The 22,395-nt window shown below is 35.1% G+C and overlaps 16 non-coding genes across 16 annotated transcripts; all 16 read right to left on the reverse strand.

Moving 5' to 3' along the window:
• Positions 1–266: 266 nt before the first annotated feature.
• TRNAL-UAA (transfer RNA leucine (anticodon UAA)) lies at positions 267–349 on the reverse strand. The gene has a single exon. It is a non-coding gene; the product is annotated as a tRNA-Leu (tRNA).
• Positions 350–2,099: 1,750 nt separating this feature from the next.
• TRNAL-UAA (transfer RNA leucine (anticodon UAA)) lies at positions 2,100–2,182 on the reverse strand. The gene has a single exon. It is a non-coding gene; the product is annotated as a tRNA-Leu (tRNA).
• A 1,225-nt stretch (positions 2,183–3,407) lies between these two features.
• TRNAL-UAA (transfer RNA leucine (anticodon UAA)) lies at positions 3,408–3,490 on the reverse strand. The gene has a single exon. It is a non-coding gene; the product is annotated as a tRNA-Leu (tRNA).
• Positions 3,491–4,302: 812 nt separating this feature from the next.
• Positions 4,303–4,385, reverse strand: TRNAL-UAA (transfer RNA leucine (anticodon UAA)). The gene has a single exon. It is a non-coding gene; the product is annotated as a tRNA-Leu (tRNA).
• A 1,226-nt stretch (positions 4,386–5,611) lies between these two features.
• On the reverse strand, positions 5,612–5,694 carry TRNAL-UAA (transfer RNA leucine (anticodon UAA)). Its single transcript has one exon. It is a non-coding gene; the product is annotated as a tRNA-Leu (tRNA).
• A 1,750-nt stretch (positions 5,695–7,444) lies between these two features.
• On the reverse strand, positions 7,445–7,527 carry TRNAL-UAA (transfer RNA leucine (anticodon UAA)). The gene has a single exon. It is a non-coding gene; the product is annotated as a tRNA-Leu (tRNA).
• Positions 7,528–8,753: 1,226 nt separating this feature from the next.
• TRNAL-UAA (transfer RNA leucine (anticodon UAA)) lies at positions 8,754–8,836 on the reverse strand. Its single transcript has one exon. It is a non-coding gene; the product is annotated as a tRNA-Leu (tRNA).
• A 1,226-nt stretch (positions 8,837–10,062) lies between these two features.
• Positions 10,063–10,145, reverse strand: TRNAL-UAA (transfer RNA leucine (anticodon UAA)). Its single transcript has one exon. It is a non-coding gene; the product is annotated as a tRNA-Leu (tRNA).
• Positions 10,146–11,370: 1,225 nt separating this feature from the next.
• TRNAL-UAA (transfer RNA leucine (anticodon UAA)) lies at positions 11,371–11,453 on the reverse strand. Its single transcript has one exon. It is a non-coding gene; the product is annotated as a tRNA-Leu (tRNA).
• A 1,225-nt stretch (positions 11,454–12,678) lies between these two features.
• Positions 12,679–12,761, reverse strand: TRNAL-UAA (transfer RNA leucine (anticodon UAA)). Its single transcript has one exon. It is a non-coding gene; the product is annotated as a tRNA-Leu (tRNA).
• An 812-nt stretch (positions 12,762–13,573) lies between these two features.
• TRNAL-UAA (transfer RNA leucine (anticodon UAA)) lies at positions 13,574–13,656 on the reverse strand. The gene has a single exon. It is a non-coding gene; the product is annotated as a tRNA-Leu (tRNA).
• Positions 13,657–14,882: 1,226 nt separating this feature from the next.
• TRNAL-UAA (transfer RNA leucine (anticodon UAA)) lies at positions 14,883–14,965 on the reverse strand. Its single transcript has one exon. It is a non-coding gene; the product is annotated as a tRNA-Leu (tRNA).
• Positions 14,966–16,604: 1,639 nt separating this feature from the next.
• On the reverse strand, positions 16,605–16,687 carry TRNAL-UAA (transfer RNA leucine (anticodon UAA)). Its single transcript has one exon. It is a non-coding gene; the product is annotated as a tRNA-Leu (tRNA).
• Positions 16,688–17,901: 1,214 nt separating this feature from the next.
• Positions 17,902–17,984, reverse strand: TRNAL-UAA (transfer RNA leucine (anticodon UAA)). Its single transcript has one exon. It is a non-coding gene; the product is annotated as a tRNA-Leu (tRNA).
• A 1,208-nt stretch (positions 17,985–19,192) lies between these two features.
• Positions 19,193–19,276, reverse strand: TRNAL-UAA (transfer RNA leucine (anticodon UAA)). The gene has a single exon. It is a non-coding gene; the product is annotated as a tRNA-Leu (tRNA).
• An 811-nt stretch (positions 19,277–20,087) lies between these two features.
• Positions 20,088–20,170, reverse strand: TRNAL-UAA (transfer RNA leucine (anticodon UAA)). The gene has a single exon. It is a non-coding gene; the product is annotated as a tRNA-Leu (tRNA).
• Positions 20,171–22,395: the final 2,225 nt, after the last annotated feature.

Below are 22,395 nucleotides of genomic sequence, written 5' to 3' on the forward strand. Positions count from 1 at the left end.
AATAAATCAACTACATCTTTTTCCCAAAACATTCCACATTTGTTTTTTTTAGATGTCTATTCTTTGGTTGAAACTTGAACCTTCCTCTAGTGATCATCATACGTCGTACTAGAGCTTCAGTTTATTATAAAACCTCCACTCAATTAATTGCAATATTCATGGTTATTACAGGTATACAACTGTGCTACCGAGCAACAATATCTTTCCTGCTGTTCAGACCTATGTAGATTTTGAGATGCCTTGACGATTTTCAAGAGTAAAACTCATACCAGGAGTGGGGTTCGAACCCACGCGGATACATATCCATTGGATCTTAAGTCCAACGCCTTAACCACTCGGCCATCCTGGTGGTTGTGTGGCAGCCTTTAGATTGTAACTGGAGCTGATGATTGATAAAAATAGTGCAATCATTAAATTTGCACTAACAGATAGATTTATTTTATAAGGCGACTTATCAAGAGCTGTAGACCGGCCACCAATGTAGACCATACTCTTCACTGGATATTTCATACTCCAACTTTAACTTTCCTCTGTATTTTGGCTTTCATTTTTGCTCTATGTTTAGAAAGATGACCAAAACTGATCAATGGAATAAAATGTTACCTGGATTTATCAACAATGCTAAGTTAAAAAAATCGAGTTTCCTAATACAAATTAATCTTTCCACATAATGTCAATGACAAGTTTGTCACTTCACTATACCCCATGTTTTCCTAAGCATATTTAACATTTCATCACTACCTATGCACCCTGTCCTTTTCCTTTTTTGATCTAACCTTTCTAGAAGACCATATGTTATACAAATTTCTTTTATCATACTTTTGATAAATTTGCACTAACAGATAGCTTTATTTTATAAGGTGACTTATCAAGAGCTGTAGACCGGTCACCAATGTAGACCATACTCTTCACTGGAAATTTCATACTCCAACTTTTACTTTCCTCTGTATATTGGCTTTCAATTTTGCTCTATGTTTAGAAAGATGACCAAAACTGATCATTGGAATAAAATGTTACCTGGATTTATCAACAACGCTAAGTTAAAAAATCGAGTTTCCTAATACAAATTAATCTTTCCACATAATGTCAATGACAAGATCGTCACTTCACTATACTCCATGTTTTCCTAAGCACATTTAACATTTCATCACTACCTATGCACCCTGTCCTTTTCCTTTTTTGATCTAACCTTTCTAGAAGACCATATTTTATACAAATTTCTTTTATCATACTTCTGATTCGCTCATATTATTTTGACATCATGTGCTTTAAAACTTCTTTTGGAGCTACAGTATGATTGTTTACCTCAATAAATCAACTACATCTTTTTCCCAAAACATTCCACATTTGTTTTTTTTAGATGTCTATTCTTTGGTTGAAACTTGAAACTTCCTCTAGTGATCATCATACGTCGTACTAGAGTTTCAGTTTATTATAAAACCTCCACTCAATTAATTGCAATATTCATGGTTATTACAGGTATACAACTGTGCTACCGAGCAACAATATCTTTCCTGCTGTTCAGACCTATGTCTGATTTATTGGATTTATCAACAACGCTAAGTTAAAAAAATCGAGTTTCCTAATACAAATTAATCTTTCCACATAATGTCAATGACAAGATCGTCACTTCACTATACTCCATGTTTTCCTAAGCACATTTAACATTTCATCACTACCTATGCACCCTGTCCTTTTCCTTTTTTGATCTAACCTTTCTAGAAGACCATATTTTATACAAATTTCTTTTATCATACTTCTGATTCGCTCATATTATTTTGACATCATGTGCTTTAAAACTTCTTTTGGAGCTACAGTATGATTGTTTACCTCAATAAATCAACTACATCTTTTTCCCAAAACATTCCACATTTGTTTTTTTTAGATGTCTATTCTTTGGTTGAAACTTGAAACTTCCTCTAGTGATCATCATACGTCGTACTAGAGTTTCAGTTTATTATAAAACCTCCACTCAATTTATTGCAAAAGTCATGGTTATTACAGGTATACAACTGTGCTACCGAGCAACAATATCTTTCCTGCTGTTCAGACCTATGTAGATTTTGAGATGCCTTGACGATTTTCAAGAGTAAAACTCTTACCAGGAGTGGGGTTCGAACCCACGCGGATACATATCTATTGGATCTTAAGTCCAACGCCTTAACCACTCGGCCATCCTGGTGGTTGTGTGGCAGCCTTTAGATTGTAACTGGAGCTGATGATTGATAAAAATAGTGCAATCATTAAATTTGCACTAACAGATAGATTTATTTTATAAGGCGACTTATCAAGAGCTGTAGACCGGCCACCAATGTAGACCATACTCTTCACTGGATATTTCATACTCCAACTTTAACTTTCCTCTGTATATTGGCTTTCATTTTTGCTCTATGTTTAGAAAGATGACCAAAACTGATCAATGGAATAAAATGTTACCTGGATTTATCAACAACGCTAAGTTAAAAAAATCGAGTTTCCTAATACAAATTAATCTTTCCACATAATGTCAATGACAAGTTTGTCACTTCACTATACCCCATGTTTTCCTAAGCATATTTAACATTTCATCACTACCTATGCACCCTGTCCTTTTCCTTTTTTGATCTAACCTTTCTAGAAGACCATATGTTATACAAATTTCTTTTATCATACTTTTGATAAATTTGCACTAACAGATAGCTTTATTTTATAAGGTGACTTATCAAGAGCTGTAGACCGGTCACCAATGTAGACCATACTCTTCACTGGAAATTTCATACTCCAACTTTTACTTTCCTCTGTATATTGGCTTTCAATTTTGCTCTATGTTTAGAAAGATGACCAAAACTGATCATTGGAATAAAATGTTACCTGGATTTATCAACAACGCTAAGTTAAAAAATCGAGTTTCCTAATACAAATTAATCTTTACACATAATGTCAATGACAAGTTCGTCTCTTCACTATACCTTATGTTTTCCTAAGTAGATTTAACATTTCATCACTACCTATGCACCCTGTCCTTTTCCTTTTTTGATCTAACCTTTCTAGAAGACCATATTTTATACAAATTTCTTTTATCATACTTCTGATTCGCTCATATTATTTTGACATCATGTGCTTTAAAACTTCTTTTGGAGCTTCAGTATGATTGTTTACCTTAATAAATCAACTACATCTTTTTCTCAAAACATTCCACATTTGTTTTTTTTAGATGTCTATTCTTTGGGTGAAACTTGAAACTTCCTCTAGTGATCATCATACGTCGTACTAGTGCTTCAGTTTATTATAAAACCTCCACTCAATTAATTGCAATATTCATGGTTATTACAGGTATACAACTGTGCTACCGAGCAACAATATCTTTCCTGCTGTTCAGACCTATATAAATTTTGAGATGCCTTGAAGATTTTCAAGAGTAAAACGCATACCAGGAGTGGGGTTCGAACCCACGCGGATACATATCCATTGGATCTTAAGTCCAACGCCTTAACCACTCGGCCATCCTGGTGGCTGTGTGTCAGCCTTTAGATTGTAACTGGAGCTGATGATTGATAAAAATAGTGCAATCATTAAATTTGCACTAACAGATAGCTTTATTTTATAAGGCGACTTATGAAGAGCTGTAGACCGGCCACCAATGTAGACCATACTCTTCACTGGAAATTTCATACTCCAACTTTAACTTTCCTCTGTATATTGGCTTTCATTTTTGCTCTATGTTTAGAAAGATGACCAAAACTGATCATTGGAATAAAATGTTACCTGGATTTATCAACAACGCTAAGTTAAAAAAATCGAGTTTCCTAATACAAATTAATCTTTCCACATAATGTCAATGACAAGATCGTCACTTCACTATACTCCATGTTTTCCTAAGCACATTTAACATTTCATCACTACCTATGCACCCTGTCCTTTTCCTTTTTTGATCTAACCTTTCTAGAAGACCATATTTTATACAAATTTCTTTTATCATACTTCTGATTCGCTCATATTATTTTGACATCATGTGCTTTAAAACTTCTTTTGGAGCTACAGTATGATTGTTTACCTCAATAAATCAACTACATCTTTTCCCCAAAACATTCCACATTTGTTTTTTTTAGATGTCTATTCTTTGGTTGAAACTTGAAACTTCCTCTAGTGATCATCATACGTCGTACTAGAGCTTCAGTTTATTATAAAACCTCCACTCAATTAATTGCAATATTCATGGTTATTACAGGTATACAACTGTGCTACCGAGCAACAATATCTTTCCTGCTGTTCAGACGTATGTAGATTTTGAGATGCCTTGACGATTTTCAAGAGTAAAACTCATACCAGGAGTGAGGTTCGAACCCACGCGGATACATATCCATTGGATCTTAAGTCCAACGCCTTAACCACTCGGCCATCCTGGTGGTTGTGTGGCAGCCTTTAGATTGTAACTGGAGCTGATGATTGATAAAAATAGTGCAATCATTAAATTTGCACTAACAGATAGATTTATTTTATAAGGCGACTTATCAAGAGCTGTAGACCGGCCACCAATGTAGACCATACTCTTCACTGGATATTTCATACTCCAACTTTAACTTTCCTCTGTATATTGGCTTTCATTTTTGCTCTATGTTTAGAAAGATGACCAAAACTGATCAATGGAATAAAATGTTACCTGGATTTATCAACAACGCTAAGTTAAAAAAATCGAGTTTCCTAATACAAATTAATCTTTCCACATAATGTCAATGACAAGTTTGTCACTTCACTATACCCCATGTTTTCCTAAGCATATTTAACATTTCATCACTACCTATGCACCCTGTCCTTTTCCTTTTTTGATCTAACCTTTCTAGAAGACCATATGTTATACAAATTTCTTTTATCATACTTTTGATAAATTTGCACTAACAGATAGCTTTATTTTATAAGGTGACTTATCAAGAGCTGTAGACCGGTCACCAATGTAGACCATACTCTTCACTGGAAATTTCATACTCCAACTTTTACTTTCCTCTGTATATTGGCTTTCAATTTTGCTCTATGTTTAGAAAGATGACCAAAACTGATCATTGGAATAAAATGTTACCTGGATTTATCAACAACGCTAAGTTAAAAAAATCGAGTTTCCTAATACAAATTAATCTTTCCACATAATTTCAATGACAAGATCGTCACTTCACTATACTCCATGTTTTCCTAAGCACATTTAACATTTCATCACTACCTATGCACCCTGTCCTTTTCATTTTTTGATCTAACCTTTCTAGAAGACCATATTTTATACAAATTTCTTTTATCATACTTCTGATTCGCTCATATTATTTTGACATCATGTGCTTTAAAACTTCTTTTGGAGCTACAGTATGATTGTTTACCTCAATAAATCAACTACATCTTTTTCCCAAAACATTCCACATTTGTTTTTTTTAGATGTCTTTTCTTTGGTTGAAACTTGAAACTTCCTCTAGTGATCATCATACGTCGTACTAGAGCTTCAGTTTATTATAAAACCTCCACTCAATTAATTGCAATATTCATGGTTATTACAGGTTTACAACTGTGCTACCGAGCAACAATATCTTTCCTGCTGTTCAGACCTATGTAGATTTTGAGATGCCTTGACGATTTTCAAGAGTAAAACTCATACCAGGAGTGGGGTTCGAACCCACGCGGATACATATCCATTGGATCTTAAGTCCAACGCCTTAACCACTCGGCCATCCTGGTGGTTGTGTGGCAGCCTTTAGATTGTAACTGGAGCTGATGATTGATAAAAATAGTGCAATCATTAAATTTGCACTAACAGATAGATTTATTTTATAAGGCGACTTATCAAGAGCTGTAGACCGGCCACCAATGTAGACCATACTCTTCACTGGATATTTCATACTCCAACTTTAACTTTCCTCTGTATATTGGCTTTCATTTTTGCTCTATGTTTAGAAAGATGACCAAAACTGATCAATGGAATAAAATGTTACCTGGATTTATCAACAACGCTAAGTTAAAAAAATCGAGTTTCCTAATACAAATTAATCTTTCCACATAATGTCAATGACAAGTTTGTCACTTCACTATACCCCATGTTTTCCTAAGCATATTTAACATTTCATCACTACCTATGCACCCTGTCCTTTTCCTTTTTTGATCTAACCTTTCTAGAAGACCATATGTTATACAAATTTCTTTTATCATACTTTTGATAAATTTGCACTAACAGGTAGCTTTATTTTATAAGGTGACTTATCAAGAGCTGTAGACCGGTCACCAATGTAGACCATACTCTTCACTGGAAATTTCATACTCCAACTTTTACTTTCCTCTGTATATTGGCTTTCAATTTTGCTCTATGTTTAGAAAGATGACCAAAACTGATCATTGGAATAAAATGTTACCTGGATTTATCAACAACGCTAAGTTAAAAAATCGAGTTTCCTAATACAAATTAATCTTTCCACATAATGTCAATGACAAGATCGTCACTTCACTATACTCCATGTTTTCCTAAGCACATTTAACATTTCATCACTACCTATGCACCCTGTCCTTTTCCTTTTTTGATCTAACCTTTCTAGAAGACCATATTTTATACAAATTTCTTTTATCATACTTCTGATTCGCTCATATTATTTTGACATCATGTGCTTTAAAACTTCTTTTGGAGCTACAGTATGATTGTTTACCTCAATAAATCAACTACATCTTTTTCCCAAAACATTCCACATTTGTTTTTTTTAGATGTCTATTCTTTGGTTGAAACTTGAAACTTCCTCTAGTGATCATCATACGTCGTACTAGAGTTTCAGTTTATTATAAAACCTCCACTCAATTAATTGCAATATTCATGGTTATTACAGGTATACAACTGTGCTACCGAGCAACAATATCTTTCCTGCTGTTCAGACCTATGTCTGATTTATCGGATTTATCAACAACGCTAAGTTAAAAAAATCGAGTTTCCTAATACAAATTAATCTTTCCACATAATGTCAATGACAAGATCGTCACTTCACTATACTCCATGTTTTCCTAAGCACATTTAACATTTCATCACTACCTATGCACCCTGTCCTTTTCCTTTTTTGATCTAACCTTTCTAGAAGACCATATTTTATACAAATTTCTTTTATCATACTTCTGATTCGCTCATATTATTTTGACATCATGTGCTTTAAAACTTCTTTTGGAGCTACAGTATGATTGTTTACCTCAATAAATCAACTACATCTTTTTCCCAAAACATTCCACATTTGTTTTTTTTAGATGTCTATTCTTTGGTTGAAACTTGAAACTTCCTCTAGTGATCATCATACGTCGTACTAGAGTTTCAGTTTATTATAAAACCTCCACTCAATTTATTGCAAAATTCATGGTTATTACAGGTATACAACTGTGCTACCGAGCAACAATATCTTTCCTGCTGTTCAGACCTATGTAGATTTTGAGATGCCTTGACGATTTTCAAGAGTAAAACTCTTACCAGGAGTGGGGTTCGAACCCACGCGGATACATATCTATTGGATCTTAAGTCCAACGCCTTAACCACTCGGCCATCCTGGTGGTTGTGTGGCAGCCTTTAGATTGTAACTGGAGCTGATGATTGATAAAAATAGTGCAATCATTAAATTTGCACTAACAGATAGATTTATTTTATAAGGCGACTTATCAAGAGCTGTAGACCGGCCACCAATGTAGACCATACTCTTCACTGGATATTTCATACTCCAACTTTAACTTTCCTCTGTATATTGGCTTTCATTTTTGCTCTATGTTTAGAAAGATGACCAAAACTGATCAATGGAATAAAATGTTACCTGGATTTATCAACAACGCTAAGTTAAAAAAATCGAGTTTCCTAATACAAATTAATCTTTCCACATAATGTCAATGACAAGTTTGTCACTTCACTATACCCCATGTTTTCCTAAGCATATTTAACATTTCATCACTACCTATGCACCCTGTCCTTTTCCTTTTTTGATCTAACCTTTCTAGAAGACCATATGTTATACAAATTTCTTTTATCATACTTTTGATAAATTTGCACTAACAGATAGCTTTATTTTATAAGGTGACTTATCAAGAGCTGTAGACCGGTCACCAATGTAGACCATACTCTTCACTGGAAATTTCATACTCCAACTTTTACTTTCCTCTGTATATTGGCTTTCAATTTTGCTCTATGTTTAGAAAGATGACCAAAACTGATCATTGGAATAAAATGTTACCTGGATTTATCAACAACGCTAAGTTAAAAAAATCGAGTTTCCTAATACAAATTAATCTTTCCACATAATGTCAATGACAAGATCGTCACTTCACTATACTCCATGTTTTCCTAAGCACATTTAACATTTCATCACTACCTATGCACCCTGTCCTTTTCATTTTTTGATCTAATCTTTCTAGAAGACCATATTTTATACAAATTTCTTTTATCATACTTCTGATTCGCTCATATTATTTTGACATCATGTGCTTTAAAACTTCTTTTGGAGCTACAGTATGATTGTTTACCTCAATAAATCAACTACATCTTTTTCCCAAAACATTCCACATTTGTTTTTTTTAGATGTCTATTCTTTGGTTGAAACTTGAACCTTCCTCTAGTGATCATCATACGTCGTACTAGAGCTTCAGTTTATTATAAAACCTCCACTCAATTAATTGCAATATTCATGGTTATTACAGGTTTACAACTGTGCTACCGAGCAACAATATCTTTCCTGCTGTTCAGACCTATGTAGATTTTGAGATGCCTTGACGATTTTCAAGAGTAAAACTCATACCAGGAGTGGGGTTCGAACCCACGCGGATACATATCCATTGGATCTTAAGTCCAACGCCTTAACCACTCAGCCATCCTGGTGGTTGTGTGGCAGCCTTTAGATTGTAACTGGAGCTGATGATTGATAAAAATAGTGCAATCATTAAATTTGCACTAACAGATAGATTTATTTTATAAGGCGACTTATCAAGAGCTGTAGACCGGCCACCAATGTAGACCATACTCTTCACTGGATATTTCATACTCCAACTTTAACTTTCCTCTGTATATTGGCTTTCATTTTTGCTCTATGTTTAGAAAGATGACCAAAACTGATCAATGGAATAAAATGTTACCTGGATTTATCAACAACGCTAAGTTAAAAAAATCGAGTTTCCTAATACAAATTAATCTTTCCACATAATGTCAATGACAAGTTTGTCACTTCACTATACCCCATGTTTTCCTAAGCATATTTAACATTTCATCACTACCTATGCACCCTGTCCTTTTCCTTTTTTGATCTAACCTTTCTAGAAGACCATATGTTATACAAATTTCTTTTATCATACTTTTGATAAATTTGCACTAACAGATAGCTTTATTTTATAAGGTGACTTATCAAGAGCTGTAGACCGGTCACCAATGTAGACCATACTCTTCACTGGAAATGTCATACTCCAACTTTAACTTTCCTCTGTATATTGGCTTTCATTTTTGCTCTATGTTTAGAAAGATGACCAAAACTGATCAATGGAATAAAATGTTACCTGGATTTATCAACAACGCTAAGTTAAAAAAATCGAGTTTCCTAATACAAATTAATCTTTCCACATAATGTCAATGACAAGATCGTCACTTCACTATACTCCATGTTTTCCTAAGCACATTTAACATTTCATCACTACCTATGCACCCTGTCCTTTTCCTTTTTTGATCTAACCTTTCTAGAAGACCATATTTTATACAAATTTCTTTTATCATACTTCTGATTCGCTCATATTATTTTGACATCATGTGCTTTAAAACTTCTTTTGGAGCTTCAGTATGATTGTTTACCTTAATAAATCAACTACATCTTTTTCTCAAAACATTCCACATTTGTTTTTTTTAGATGTCTTTTCCTTGGTTGAAACTTGAAACTTCCTCTAGTGATCATCATACGTCGTACTAGAGCTTCAGTTTATTATAAAACCTACACTCAATTAATTGCAATATTCATGGTTATTACAGGTATACAACTGTGCTACCGAGCAACAATATCTTTCCTGCTGTTCAGACCTATATAAATTTTGAGATGCCTTGAAGATTTTCAAGAGTAAAACGCATACCAGGAGTGGGGTTCGAACCCACGCGGATACATATCCATTGGATCTTAAGTCCAACGCCTTAACCACTCGGCCATCCTGGTGGCTGTGTGTCAGCCTTTAGATTGTAACTGGAGCTGATGATTGATAAAAATAGTGCAATCATTAAATTTGCACTAACAGATAGCTTTATTTTATAAGGCGACTTATCAAGAGCTGTAGACCGGCCACCAATGTAGACCATACTCTTCACTGGAAATTTCATACTCCAACTTTAACTTTCCTCTGTATATTGGCTTTCATTTTTGCTCTATGTTTAGAAAGATGACCAAAACTGATCAATGGAATAAAATGTTACCTGGATTTATCAACAACGCTAAGTTAAAAAAATCGAGTTTCCTAATACAAATTAATCTTTCCACATAATGTCAATGACAAGTTTGTCACTTCACTATACCCCATGTTTTCCTAAGCATATTTAACATTTCATCACTACCTATGCACCCTGTCCTTTTCCTTTTTTGATCTAACCTTTCTAGAAGACCATATGTTATACAAATTTCTTTTATCATACTTTTGATAAATTTGCACTAACAGATAGCTTTATTTTATAAGGTGACTTATCAAGAGCTGTAGACCGGTCACCAATGTAGACCATACTCTTCACTGGAAATTTCATACTCCAACTTTTACTTTCCTCTGTATATTGGCTTTCAATTTTGCTCTATGTTTAGAAAGATGACCAAAACTGATCATTGGAATAAAATGTTGCCTGGATTTATCAACAACGCTAAGTTAAAAAATCGAGTTTCCTAATACAAATTAATCTTTACACATAATGTCAATGACAAGTTCGTCTCTTCACTATACCTTATGTTTTCCTAAGTAGATTTAACATTTCATCACTACCTATGCACCCTGTCCTTTTCCTTTTTTGATCTAAACTTTCTAGAAGACCATATTTTATACAAATTTCTTTTATCATACTTCTGATTCGCTCATATTATTTTGACATCATGTGCATTAAAACTTCTTTTGGAGCTTCAGTATGATTGTTTACCTTAATAAATCAACTACATCTTTTTCTCAAAACATTCCACATTTGTTTTTTTTAGATGTCTATTCTTTGGTTGAAACTTGAAACTTCCTCTAGTGATCATCATACGTCGTACTAGAGCTTCAGTTTATTATAAAACCTCCACTCAATTAATTGCAATATTCATGGTTATTACAGGTATACAACTGTGCTACCGAGCAACAATATCTTTCCTGCTGTTCAGACCTATGTAGATTTTGAGATGCCTTGACGATTTTCAAGAGTAAAACTCATACCAGGAGTGGGGTTCGAACCCACGCGGATACATATCCATTGGATCTTAAGTCCAACGCCTTAACCACTCGGCCATCCTGGTGGTTGTGTGGCAGCCTTTTGATTGTAACTGGAGCTGATGATTGATAAAAATAGTGCAATCATTAAATTTGCACTAACAGATAGATTTATTTTATAAGGCGACTTATCAAGAGCTGTAGACCGGCCACCAATGTAGACCATACTCTTCACTGGATATTTCATACTCCAACATTAACTTTCCTCTGTATATTGGCTTTCATTTTTGCTCTATGTTTAGAAAGATGACCAAAACTGATCATTGGAATAAAATGTTACCTGGAGTTATCAACAACGCTAAGTTAAAAAAATCGAGTTTCCTAATACAAATTAATCTTTCCACATAATGTCAATGACAAGTTTGTCACTTCACTATACCCCATGTTTTCCTAAGCATATTTAACATTTCATCACTACCTATGCACCCTGTCCTTTTCCTTTTTTGATCTAACCTTTCTAGAAGACCATATGTTATACAAATTTCGTTTATCATACTTTTGATAAATTTGCACTAACAGATAGCTTTATTTTATAAGGTGACTTATCAAGAGCTGTAGACCGGTCACCAATGTAGACCATACTCTTCACTGGAAATTTCATACTCCAACTTTTACTTTCCTCTGTATATTGGCTTTCAATTTTGCTCTATGTTTAGAAAGATGACCAAAACTGATCATTGGAATAAAATGTTACCTGGATTTATCAACAACGCTAAGTTAAAAAATCGAGTTTCCTAATACAAATTAATCTTTACACATAATGTCAATGACAAGTTCGTCTCTTCACTATACCTTATGTTTTCCTAAGTAGATTTAACATTTCATCACTACCTTTGCACCCTGTCCTTTTCCTTTTTTGATCTAACCTTTCTAGAAGACCATATTTTATACAAATTTCTTTTATCATACTTCTGATTCGCTCATATTATTTTGACATCATGTGCTTTAAAACTTCTTTTGGAGCTTCAGTATGATTGTTTACCTTAATAAATCAACTACATCTTTTTCTCAAAACATTCCACATTTGTTTTTTTTAGATGTCTATTCTTTGGGTGAAACTTGAAACTTCCTCTAGTGATCATCATACGTCGTACTAGAGCTTCAGTTTATTATAAAACCTCCACTCAATTAATTGCAATATTCATGGTTATTACAGGTATACAACTGTGCTACCGAGCAACAATATCTTTCCTGCTGTTCAGACCTATTTAAATTTTGAGATGCCTTGAAGATTTTCAAGAGTAAAACGCATACCAGGAGTGGGGTTCGAACCCACGCGGATACATATCCATTGGATCTTAAGTCCAACGCCTTAACCACTCGGCCATCCTGGTGGCTGTGTGTCAGCCTTTAGATTGTAACTGGAGCTGATGATTGATAAAAATAGTGCAATCATTAAATTTGCACTAACAGATAGCTTTATTTTATAAGGCGACTTATGAAGAGCTGTAGACCGGCCACCAATGTAGACCATACTCTTCACTGGAAATTTCATACTCCAACTTTAACTTTCCTCTGTACATTGGCTTTCATTTTTGCTCTATGTTTAGAAAGATGACCAAAACTGATCATTGGAATAAAATGTTACCTGGATTTATCAACAACACTAAGTTAAAAAAATCGAGTTTCCTAATACAAATTAATCTTTCCACATAATGTCAATGACAAGATCGTCACTTCACTATACTCCATGTTTTCCTAAGCACATTTAACATTTCATCACTACCTATGCACCCTGTCCTTTTCCTTTTTTGATCTAACCTTTCTAGAAGACCATATTTTATACAAATTTCTTTTATCATACTTCTGATTCGCTCATATTATTTTGACATCATGTGCTTTAAAACTTCTTTTGGAGCTACAGTATGATTGTTTACCTCAATAAATCAACTACATCTTTTCCCCAAAACATTCCACATTTGTTTTTTTTAGATGTCTATTCTTTGGTTGAAACTTGAACCTTCCTCTAGTGATCATCATACGTCGTACTAGAGCTTCAGTTTATTATAAAACCTCCACTCAATTAATTGCAATATTCATGGTTATTACAGGTTTACAACTGTGCTACCGAGCAACAATATCTTTCCTGCTGTTCAGACCTATGTAGATTTTGAGATGCCTTGACGATTTTCAAGAGTAAAACTCATACCAGGAGTGGGGTTCGAACCCACGCGGATACATATCCATTGGATCTTAAGTCCAACGCCTTAACCACTCGGCCATCCTGGTGGTTGTGTGGCAGCCTTTAGATTGTAACTGGAGCTGATGATTGATAAAAATAGTGCAATCATTAAATTTGCACTAACAGATAGATTTATTTTATAAGGCGACTTATCAAGAGCTGTAGACCGGCCACCAATGTAGACCATACTCTTCACTGGATATTTCATACTCCAACTTTAACTTTCCTCTGTATATTGGCTTTCATTTTTGCTCTATGTTTAGAAAGATGACCAAAACTGATCAATGGAATAAAATGTTACCTGGATTTATCAACAACGCTAAGTTAAAAAAATCGAGTTTCCTAATACAAATTAATCTTTCCACATAATGTCAATGACAAGTTTGTCACTTCACTATACCCCATGTTTTCCTAAGCATATTTAACATTTCATCACTACCTATGCACCCTGTCCTTTTCCTTTTTTGATCTAACCTTTCTAGAAGACCATATGTTATACAAATTTCTTTTATCATACTTTTGATAAATTTGCACTAACAGATAGCTTTATTTTATAAGGTGACTTATCAAGAGCTGTAGACCGGTCACCAATGTAGACCATACTCTTCACTGGAAATGTCATACTCCAACTTTAACTTTCCTCTGTATATTGGCTTTCATTTTTGCTCTATGTTTAGAAAGATGACCAAAACTGATCAATGGAATAAAACGTTACCTGGATTTATCAACAACGCTAAGTTAAAAAAATCGAGTTTCCTAATACAAATTAATCTTTCCACATAATGTCAATGACAAGATCGTCACTTCACTATACTCCATGTTTTCCTAAGCACATTTAACATTTCATCACTACCTATGCACCCTGTCCTTTTCCTTTTTTGATCTAACCTTTCTAGAAGACCATATTTTATACAAATTTCTTTTATCATACTTCTGATTCGCTCATATTATTTTGACATCATGTGCTTTAAAACTTCTTTTGGAGCTACAGTATGATTGTTTACCTCAATAAATCAACTACATCTTTTTCCCAAAACATTCCACATTTGTTTTTTTTAGATGTCTATTCTTTGGTTGAAACTTGAACCTTCCTCTAGTGATCATCATACGTCGTACTAGAGCTTCAGTTTATTATAAAACCTCCACTCAATTAATTGCAATATTCATGGTTATTACAGGTATACAACTGTGCTACCGAGCAACAATATCTTTCCTGCTGTTCAGACCTATGTAGATTTTGAGATGCCTTGACGATTTTCAAGAGTAAAACTCATACCAGGAGTGGGGTTCGAACCCACGCGGATACATATCCATTGGATCTTAAGTCCAACGCCTTAACCACTCGGCCATCCTGGTGGTTGTGTGGCAGCCTTTAGATTGTAACTGGAGCTGATGATTGATAAAAATAGTGCAATCATTAAATTTGCACTAACAGATAGATTTATTTTATAAGGCGACTTATCAAGAGCTGTAGACCGGCCACCAATGTAGACCATACTCTTCACTGGATATTTCATACTCCAACTTTAACTTTCCTCTGTATATTGGCTTTCATTTTTGCTCTATGTTTAGAAAGATGACCAAAACTGATCAATGGAATAAAATGTTACCTGGATTTATCAACAACGCTAAGTTAAAAAAATCGAGTTTCCTAATACAAATTAATCTTTCCACATAATGTCAATGACAAGTTTGTCACTTCACTATACCCCATGTTTTCCTAAGCATATTTAACATTTCATCACTACCTATGCACCCTGTCCTTTTCCTTTTTTGATCTAACCTTTCTAGAAGACCATATGTTATACAAATTTCTTTTATCATACTTTTGATAAATTTGCACTAACAGATAGCTTTATTTTATAAGGTGACTTATCAAGAGCTGTAGACCGGTCACCAATGTAGACCATACTCTTCACTGGAAATGTCATACTCCAACTTTAACTTTCCTCTGTATATTGGCTTTCAATTTTGCTCTATGTTTAGAAAGATGACCAAAACTGATCATTGGAATAAAATGTTACCTGGATTTATCAACAACGCTAAGTTAAAAAAATCGAGTTTCCTAATACAAACTAATCTTTCCACATAATGTCAATGACAAGTTTGTCACTTCACTATACCCCATGTTTTCCTAAGCATATTTAACATTTCATCACTACCTATGCACCCTGTCCTTTTCCTTTTTTGATCTAACCTTTCTAGAAGACCATATATTATACAAATTTCGTTTATCATACTTTTGATAAATTTGCACTAACAGATAGCTTTATTTTATAAGGCGACTTATCAAGAGCTGTAGACCGGCCACCAATGTAGACCATACTCTTCACTGGATATTTCATACTCCAACTTTTACTTTCCTCTGTATATTGGCTTTCAATTTTGCTCTATGTTTAGAAAGATGACCAAAACTGATCATTGGAATAAAATGTTACCTGGATTTATCAACAATGCTAAGTTAAAAAATCGAGTTTCCTAATACAGATTAATCTTTTCACATAATGTCAATGACAAGTTCGTCTCTTCACTATACCTTATGTTTTCCTAAGTAGATTTAACATTTCATCACTACCTATGCACCCTGTCCTTTTCCTTTTTTGATCTAACCTTTCTAGAAGACCATATTTTATACAAATTTCTTTTATCATACTTCTGATTCGCTCATATTATTTTGACATCATGTGCTTTAAAACTTCTTTTGGAGCTACAGTATGATTGTTTACCTCAATAAATCAACTACATCTTTTTCCCAAAACATTCCACATTTGTTTTTTTTAGATGTCTATTCTTTGGTTGAAACTTGAAACTTCCTCTAGTGATCATCATACGTCGTACTAGAGCTTCAGTTTATTATAAAACCTCCACTCAATTAATTGCAATATTCATGGTTATTACAGGTATACAACTGTGCTACCGAGCAACAATATCTTTCCTGCTGTTCAGACCTATGTAAATTTTGAGATGCCTTGACGATTTTCAAGAGTAAAACGCATACGAGGAGTGGGGTTCGAACCCACGCGGATACATACCCATTGGATCTTAGGTCCAACGCCTTAACCACTCGGCCATCCTGGTGGCTGTGTGTCAGCCTTTAGATTGTAACTGGAGCTGATGATTGATAAAAATAGTGCAATCATTAAATTTGCACTAACAGATAGCTTTTTTTTATAAGGCGACTTATCAAGAGCTGTAGACCGGCCACCAATGTAGACCATACTCTTCACTGGAAATTTCATACTCCAACTTTAACTTTCCTCTGTATATTGGCTTTCATTTTTGCTCTATGTTTAGAAAGATGACCAAAACTGATCATTGGAATAAAATGTTACCTGGATTTATCAACAACGCTAAGTTAAAAAAATCGAGTTTCCTAATACAAATTAATCTTTCCACATAATGTCAATGACAAGATCGTCACTTCACTATACCCCATGTTTTCCTAAGCATATTTAACATTTCATCACTACCTATGCACCCTGTCCTTTTCCTTTTTTGATCTAACCTTTCTAGAAGACCATATGTTATACAAATTTCTTTTATCATACTTTTGATAAATTTGCACTAACAGATAGCTTTATTTTATAAGGTGACTGTAGACCGGTCACCAATGTAGACCATACTCTTCACTGGAAATTTCATACTCCAACTTTTACTTTCCTCTGTATATTGGCTTTCAATTTTGCTCTATGTTTAGAAAGATGACCAAAACTGATCATTGGAATAAAATGTTACCTGGATTTATCAACAATGCTAAGTTAAAAAATCGAGTTTCCTAATACAAATTAATCTTTCCACATAATGTCAATGACAAGTTCGTCTCTTCACTATACCTTATGTTTTCCTAAGTAGATTTAACATTTCATCACTACCTATGCACCCTGTCCTTTTCCTTTTTTGATCTAACCTTTCTAGAAGACCATATTTTATACAAATTTCTTTTATCATACTTCTGATTCGCTCATATTATTTTGACATCATGTGCTTTAAAACTTCTTTTGGAGCTTCAGTATGATTGTTTACCTCAATAAATCAACTACATCTTTTTCTCAAAACATTCCACATTTGTTTTTTTTAGATGTCTTTTCTTTGGTTGAAACTTGAAACTTCCTCTAGTGATCATCATACGTCGTACTAGAGCTTCAGTTTATTATAAAACCTCCACTCAATTAATTGCAATATTCATGGTTATTACAGGTATACAACTGTGCTACCGAGCAACAATATCTTTCCTGCTGTTCAGACCTATGTAAATTTTGAGATGCCTTGAAGATTTTCAAGAGTAAAACGCATACCAGGAGTGGGGTTCGAACCCACGCGGATACATATCCATTGGATCTTAAGTCCAAAGCCTTAACCACTCTGCCATCCTGGTGGTAGTGTGGCAGCCTTTAGATTGTAACTGGAGCTGATGATTGATAAAAATAGTGCAATCATTAAATTTGCACTAACAGATAGCTTTATTTTATAAGGCGACTTATCAAGAGCTGTAGACCGGTCACCAATGTAGACCATACTCTTCACTGGATATTTCATACTCCAACTTTAACTTTCCTCTGTATATTGGCTTTCATTTTTGCTCTATGTTTAGAAAGATGACCAAAACTGATCATTGGAATAAAATGTTACCTGGATTTATCAACAACGCTAAGTTAAAAAAATCGAGTTTCCTAATACAAATTAATCTTTCCACATAATGTCAATGACAAGTTTGTCACTTAACTATACCCCATGTTTTCCTAAGCATATTTAACATTTAATCACTACCTATGCACCCTGTCCTTTTCCTTTTTTGATCTAACCTTTCTAGAAGACCATATGTTATACAAATTTCTTTTATCATACTTTTGATAAATTTGCACTAACAGATAGCTTTATTTTATAAGGTGACTGTAGACCGGTCACCAATGTAGACCATACTCTTCACTGGAAATTTCATACTCCAACTTTTACTTTCCTCTGTATATTGGCTTTCAATTTTGCTCTATGTTTAGAAAGATGACCAAAACTGATCATTGGAATAAAATGTTACCTGGATTTATCAACAATGCTAAGTTAAAAAATCGAGTTTCCTAATACAAATTAATCTTTCCACATAATGTCAATGACAAGTTCGTCTCTTCACTATACCTTATGTTTTCCTAAGTAGATTTAACATTTCATCACTACCTATGCACCCTGTCCTTTTTTGATCTAACCTTTCTAGAAGACCATATTTTATACAAATTTCTTTTATCATACTTCTGATTCGCTCATATTATTTTGACATCATGTGCTTTAAAACTTCTTTTGGAGCTTCAGTATGATTGTTTACCTCAATAAATCAACTACATCTTTTTCTCAAAACATTCCACATTTGTTTTTTTTAGATGTCTTTTCTTTGGTTGAAACTTGAAACTTCCTCTAGTGATCATCATACGTCGTACTAGAGCTTCAGTTTATTATAAAACCTCCACTCAATTAATTGCAATATTCATGGTTATTACAGGTATACAACTGTGCTACCGAGCAACAATATCTTTCCTGCTGTTCAGACCTATGTAAATTTTGAGATGCCTTGAAGATTTTCAAGAGTAAAACTCATACCAGGAGTGGGGTTCGAACCCATGCGGATACATATCCATTGGATCTTAAGTTCCAACACCTTAACCACTCGGCCATCCTGGTGGTTGTGTGGCAGCCTTTAGATTGTAACTGGAGCTGATGATTGATAAAAATAGTGCAATCACTAAATTTGCACTAACAGATAGCTTTATTTTATAAGGCGACTTATCAAGAGCTGTAGACCGGCCACCAATGTAGACCATACTCTTCACTGGATATTTCATACTCCAACTTTTACTTTCCTCTGTATATTGGCTTTCAATTTTGCTCTATGTTTAGAAAGATGACCAAAACTGATCATTGGAATAAAATGTTACCTGGATTTATCAACAATGCTAAGTTAAAAAATCGAGTTTCCTAATACAAATTAATCTTTCCACATAATGTCAATGACAAGTTCGTCTCTTCAATATACCTTATGTTTTCCTAAGTAGATTTAACATTTCATCACTACCTATGCACCCTGTCCTTTTCCTTTTTTGATCTAACCTTTTTAGAAGACCATATTTTATACAAATTTCTTTTATCATACTTCTGATTCGCTCATATTATTTTGACATCATGTGCTTTAAAACTTCTTTTGGAGCTTCAGTATGATTGTTTACCTCAATAAATCAACTACATCTTTTTCTCAAAACATTCCACATTTGTTTTTTTTAGATGTCTTTTCTTTGGTTGAAACTTGAAACTTCCTCTAGTGATCATCATACGTCGTACTAGAGCTTCAGTTTATTATAAAACCTCCACTCAATTAATTGCAATATTCATGGTTATTACAGGTATACAACTGTGCTACCGAGCAACAATATCTTTCCTGCTGTTCAGACCTATGTAAATTTTGAGATGCCTTGAAGATTTTCAAGAGTAAAACGCATACCAGGAGTGGGGTTCGAACCCACGCGGATACATATCCATTGGATCTTAAGTCCAACGCCTTAACCACTCGGCCATCCTGGTGGTTGTGTGGCAGCCTTTAGATTGTAACTGGAGCTGATGATTGATAAAAATAGTGCAATCATTAAATTTGCACTAACAGATAGCTTTATTTTATAAGGCGACTTATCAAGAGCTGTAGACCGGTCACCAATGTAGACCATACTCTTCACTGGATATTTCATACTCCAACTTTAACTTTCCTCTGTATATTGGCTTTCATTTTTGCTCTATGTTTAGAAAGATGACCAAAACTGATCATTGGAATAAAATGTTACCTGGATTTATCAACAACGCTAAGTTAAAAAAATCGAGTTTCCTAATACAAATTAATCTTTCCACATAATGTCAATGACAAGTTTGTCACTTAACTATACCCCATGTTTTCCTAAGCATATTTAACATTTCATCACTACCTATGCACCCTGTCCTTTTCCTTTTTTGATCTAACCTTTCTAGAAGACCATATGTTATACAAATTTCTTTTATCATACTTTTGATAAATTTGCACTAACAGATAGCTTTATTTTATAAGGTGACTGTAGACCGGTCACCAATGTAGACCATACTCTTCACTGGAAATTTCATACTCCAACTTTTACTTTCCTCTGTATATTGGCTTTCAATTTTGCTCTATGTTTAGAAAGATGACCAAAACTGATCATTGGAATAAAATGTTACCTGGATTTATCAACAATGCTAAGTTAAAAAATCGAGTTTCCTAATACAAATTAATCTTTCCACATAATGTCAATGACAAGATCGTCACTTCACTATACCCCATGTTTTCCTAAGCACTAGAGTTGAGCGCGGTTCGTGGTTCGAGGTTCTCCAGTTCTAAGCTCGAGTGATTTTTGGGGCTGTTCGAGATCGAACTAGAACTCGAGCTTTTTGCAAAAGCTCGATAGTTCTAGATACGTTCGAGAACGGTTCTAGCAGCAAAAAGCAGGGCTTTTTACAGCTACAGTGTGCAGGAGCCATCGCTGGCAGCCTGCCAGAAGCTGATAACCAAGATAAACATCGGGTATCCAAGCAAAGCGCTTTGGTTAGTAACCCGATGTTTATCTTAGTTACGTGCAGGAAGCCCACACTTCCCCGCTCAGCTCACTTCGCCCCCTCCTGCCCGCGGCATGTATACATACATATACACACACACACACACACTCTCACTCACGCACACCCCCCCCCGCTCGGCTTACCTGCGGTGATGAAGTCCCGCCATCCCGACCTCAGGACCTCAGCGCTGTCACTGTCCTCCATGGCCGCCGCTTGTCACATCACCTATCGCTTCCGACCCGAGACTGACACTGGCGGTGACGTCACGGACCTCTCGCGATACTTGATGTGAAGGCGCCGGTCATTGACCTCAGTGACAGGGGCTGTCAGTGTGCTGGAGATCAGCACAGGTAATGTACCTCGCTGACAGCAGCACTTGTCATCCCCTGCAGTGACCTTGGCTGACCCATTGATGTTAGCTCAGGTCACTGCATTGCTCTCCCAGCCAATGGGGAACATCCTGCTCTTCATTGACTGGGACAGTGTGGATCGTCATGGCAACCCCTTGGATTACACCAGACCTGGATTTGTTTTTCTTTCTAATAAATTGGTTAAAGAGGGAATGTTTTGGGGAGTGTTTTTTCAAATAAAAATGTGTTTGTCGTCTATTTTTTTTTATTACTGACTGGGTTGGTGATGTCGGGTATCTGATAGACGCCTGACCTCACCAACCCCAGGGCTTGATGCCAGGTGACATTACACATCTGGTATTAACCCCATATATTACCCCGTTTGCCACCGCACCAGGGCGCGGGATGAGCTGGGGCGAAGCACCAGGATTGGCGCATCTAATGGATGCGCCACTTCTGGGGCGGCTGCGGCCTGCTATTTTTAGGCTTGGGAGAGTCCAATAACCATGGACCTCCCTAGTCTGAGAATATCAGGCCCCAGCTGTCTGCTTTACCTTGGCTGGTGATCCAATTTTGGGGGACCCCTACGTGTTTTTTTTTTTAAAATTATTTATTTAATTTAAAATAACAGTGTGGGGTGCCCTCAGTTTTGGATTACCAGCCAAGGTGAGGTTGCCAGCTGTGGTCTGCAGGCTGCAGCCGTCTGCTTTACCCTAGCTGGCTACAAAACTAGGGGGAACCCTACGTCATTTTTTTTTTTTCATTTTTTTGGCTAAATACAAACCTAAGCACCCCTTAGTGCCACATGAAAGGCACCAAAGGGTGCTCCACTTTTTCTCCATT

This window comes from Anomaloglossus baeobatrachus, chromosome 3, assembly GCF_048569485.1.
Source record: "Anomaloglossus baeobatrachus isolate aAnoBae1 chromosome 3, aAnoBae1.hap1, whole genome shotgun sequence".
NCBI lineage: Eukaryota > Metazoa > Chordata > Amphibia > Anura > Aromobatidae > Anomaloglossus > Anomaloglossus baeobatrachus.